The sequence below is a fragment of the Talpa occidentalis genome, unplaced genomic scaffold (assembly GCF_014898055.3).
Source record: "Talpa occidentalis isolate TD23 unplaced genomic scaffold, MPIMG_talOcc4v2.1 talOcc4.2, whole genome shotgun sequence".
Taxonomy (NCBI): Eukaryota; Metazoa; Chordata; class Mammalia; order Eulipotyphla; family Talpidae; genus Talpa; species Talpa occidentalis.
In genome coordinates, this window is record NW_023602073.1 from 71,313,785 (window position 1) to 71,318,512 (window position 4,728).

A 4,728-nucleotide genomic window follows, 5' to 3' on the forward strand; every position below is an offset into this window, starting at 1 on the left:
ATATGGACCAGACCTTGCAGTAACACTGTTCACCAAAATGTAAAGGCAAAATAGTACTGTGTTTCACAGAAGGGACGTGTGACAAACAGTTTGAAGAAATAATTGGGAAATTATTATTAAGGAAGCAATTAAACTGAGGTTTTGAAGATAGGTGTATTGGTCAAAATAAGTTAAATTCTATAATCCATCATCTTGGTTGACTTAACACAACAAAGGGTTAATTCTTTTTTTTAATATTTATTTATTTATTTATACAAGCATTGGGTACAGTCAGAAGCATGGGAGGGTAAGAGATTTCACCAGAGCCAGAGCGGGGAACAGAACAGGCAGACTGATGAAATACACTGCTGAGGGGACCAGTGGGCGGCAGGAGAGGTCTGCGCTCCATGTGGGACCCTTGCCGGCGGCCGGGGATCGAACCAGTGCTGCAGAGGCTGAGGGCAGCTTCGCAGCCCAGCACTCAACCACTGTGCCACTGGGGATGCCCCAAAGGGTTAATTCTTAAGTTGTCATTCATCATAGGCCAACAGAGAAATCTTGCTATTTCATTCATAGGGAAGCCAGCCCTTTCCATCAGATGACCCCAATCGTCCATGGTCTTTGCAGTATTTTAGTGAATTTCACTGGAGTGTAGAAAAGAGTATGGAGAGATATGGAACTGGGGTGTTGAGCACTAAGTGTGTCCCTTACAGCAATTGCTGGGTAGGCATTTTAGGACAGTAGAATAATGAGTGCAAACAAATTGGCATGAATCCTCAGAGCACAAATGAGGAACAGTTAACTGTAGAGTGTATGTAAAAGAAAGTTATAGGACATGTGGCTGAAATGTCAATATTTCTTGCATAAATTTCAACAATATTTACAGTGATGGTGGACAATTATTGGACTCAATTTTTGAAATCTCAAAACTCGAGTGGTTAAATGTTCTGACAATTAAGTAACATGCATAGAATAGAAATTTTAGATGATATGAAAACTATAATGACCAAATTTATAATTTATTCCCTGTATTTTTATCCCCTATAATTCTTTTTACAATTTATCCCCTCTATTTTTATTATCCAGAGAAAAAAATGTTATCAATATTTTAGTAAGAAAGAATAAGCAAGGCCTATGAACTTAAATTGTTTGTGTTATTTCTTACAGTTTAATAATTTGGGGCAAGTGACTTTGACTTTATGAATCTCTTCATTCATCTGACAATTATTGTGAAGATGAGATGAGAAAACACATATGAGGAATTAGAACAGTGCTTTTACGTGATAAGAACCCAATATTAGCTATTATTACGTGATAAGAACCCAATATTAGATATTTTACGTGATAAGAACCCAATAATAGCTAAATATTAGCTATTTTTCCACTATGTAAGATTCCCATGCATGTGCTTATCATAATATATTTAGCTCACATCTTCTTATTTGAGATTTAGTTTGTTTCTTTTCAGGTATATCTCTCTGTGTGTATGTGTACATACATACATATTTATTTAAATATTGCTTGAATAAATATACTGTTAGAAAAATTTTGTATCTTTATTTCTATAAGATACAGTATAAGAAGAGTGGATCAACACATGTATTTAAACACCTTGATACATTACTTAAATTACCCTCCAGAATTATTGTTCCTTACTACTTTTTTTTTTTTTTAAGATTTATTTATTTTTACGAGCAGTGAGTACAGTCAGAAGTGTGGGAGGGTGAGAGAATTCACGAGAGCCAGAGAGGGGAACAGAACAGGCAGACTGATGAAATACACTGCTGAGGGGAGCAGCGGGCGCGGCAGGAGAGGTCTGTCGCGCCATGTGGGACCTTCACCAGTGGCCGGGGATCGAACTGGCACTGCAGAGACTGCGGACAGCTTCGCAGCCCAGCGCTCAACCACTGCGCCACCAGGGGAGGCCCTGTGCCTTACAACTTTTATTAGCATGGCATAAGAATTTATTTCCCCCACTTTCAGCAACCTCAGTATTAACATTTTAATGCTTGAAAGGTGAAAATAGTATCTCATTTCATAGAATTTTTTCATTATCTAAACCAAAATATCTGATGGGATTAGTTATGTCAGTTGTTAATGAGTTATAGTTAGACCTTCCAATGACATATGCATTTCAAAGAGATCTCTTTAAACTAGGTGGGATTTTTAAAATGTAAAGTATAGGTATTTGGCTGGGCATTTGGGGATATACTTTGGGCTCTCTAATTCTATTAGATGGAAGTAATCTGAAATTTATTCCTTCGGTACAATTCCTTTTCATGTGCCAGACTATTCTAGAACATGAGCTCTAGGGAATTACATGCTCAGAGTCAAGATGGAGTTTTACTAGAAATTGTGGACTAAATGAGTCTCAACCCCTACAAATCACACCAGCTAAAACAGTTTCCAAAGGAGGAAATACTCTAAGGGGGCCAACTATTTAAGAACTCCCTAGGTACTCCTCACCAACCTGTCATCATTATACTACTTTTCATTAAACAATAAAGATGTCATTGCCTCCAATTCCAGACTACCTATAATAGGGGTTGATATCCCTTTCTAGGATTTGAGGAGACACTGATGTTTGGAATGTTGGTTTCTGGGTGTTAAAACTACCTCTTATCAAAGCACCAAGTGGTTTCATTTACTTCCTGAATATGATCCAATAATGCAATTTAGGCAAGTTGCAAATTCCTCTTGGCAATTCCCATTAGGACTGCCAAAACCAAAAACCAGGTGTTACCCATAAATCCTTGTAAATTACTCAAACATTAGACTCCCTCCATCAGAGAAATGAGAGGGATCCAGTAACAGTGAATTTTACCCATGTTGTCTTCAAATAATAAAACAGGACCACACACTTACCTAAAACCAATGTAAGAATATGTCTCTGTAAAACCCAAATAGTCATTTAGAAGGAGAATCATTCAATGTGTTTGCAAAATCATTTGGAGTACTTTTTACTGAATTGACTTTAAATAGACTATATTTTCTGAAGCACCAGCTGTTTGGCATCAGGGGATTACAGACTATGCCAAAGAGCAACAACCTTTGATTTTCAAAATATATAAAAATTATTATTCCCAGTTCCAAAACCATTAGCTATTACTATTATTTTTCAGTAATTATTCATATTATTTATTTTAGACATAGTTTGGAAGAGAAAAAAGAAAAGGAGAAAAGAAAAGTAGAATGTGGGATTGCTAGGGGTCAGGAGAGCTAGAAAGGAGAAAGAGAGCAAAGGAAGAAAGAAGAAAGAAAGGAAGGACAGAATTATGAAAAGAAGGCAACAGAAAAAAAGATTTCTTCCAAATCCGGATATTTGAATAAGGAATGGAATGACTTTTTACTTCCATTCTCCCCTTCAACCCTCTGCAACATACACACACAACCCTCCCCCAAGTCATCTTTTCTGTCTACGGGATAGTTTCTCCTTGAAAAGACATGGCTAGTATTCAGTAGCAAAGAGGGTCTGAGCAGAGGAACAAGTTATTTAACTTCACTGCAGGAGTTCTCAGGGAAAGTTATTTGTCTTTGCTCACATGGTCATAAATAACACTGTGTTCCAGGTGTTTAAAGACCCTGAAACAATTACCTTTTATTCTTTCCCAACTCCAATTCATAGCAAATTATCAACTTGGAATGACTTTTAACTTGGCGTGTCCATTTTTATCCACTCATATTTTTAATTCATTAAGGGTATTATAGGAATGGTATTTACAAGGTTATAGGCAGAAAGCTAAAATATGCACTTTCTTAAGGAAAAGGAGAGTTAATGGCAAAGATATGAGTTAAGTGGAACTAGTTAAGTTAGCACATCATATTCAAGATTTTGCAAGCTATACTAAAGAAAACATAATGAAATTTCAAAATAGTTGATTGATCTGATGTTTTCTGAATACAGTTGGCTGTACTATGTTAATTTTCCCAGTTAATTGCTTATCACTAATGACCATTCTCATATAACTAGAAAACTAAATATTTAACTAAAAGCTAAATATCTCAGTAAATGCGATATATACTCATTTATATCTACATCACTATAGAAACTTAATTGCCCAATCAGAAACCCGGGCATTATACCTGCTTTCTTTCCCTCACATAACTGATTAATAATCAAGTTCAGTCCATTCTTCTGTCAGAGTACATCTTATATCTCTCCATCACACAGAACACTCTTCGAATTACCACCATGTCTGGTCTATTGCACTGCTACTACTTTCTTACTGATCTCTATAACCTCCAATCTATTTTCCTACATTACAGCCAGAATGATCATTTGAAAATATTAAATGGCAGCTTATATTTAATCTGATATTTAAAATTACTGAAATTTGAAAGTATTTTCATTGATCCTTATGTAAATATTTAAGAAAAGTACAAAGTACTTTCTAATCAGATGCTCTCTTCCCCTCGAGCTCTATTTTTACCACTCTATACCTCAAAATGGTAAATTCTCAGAGAGGTTATTTCTGTTCACTGTTTATTTTATAGCACGTAACTCCTGTGGTGATTATGTATATATCTACATATTCATCATTTGCTTTCTTCTAGTTTGGGGCAAATGGATGCTATAAACATCCATGTGCAGATTTTTGTGTGAACGTGAGTTTTCATTCGCTAGGACAAATATCCAGGAGTATGATGGTTTGGTGATATGAGGAGTATATGATCAATTTTCTAAGAAAATTTCAAACTGTTTTCTAGAGTGGTTGTACCATTTTGTTTTTCCATCAGTAATGTATGAGA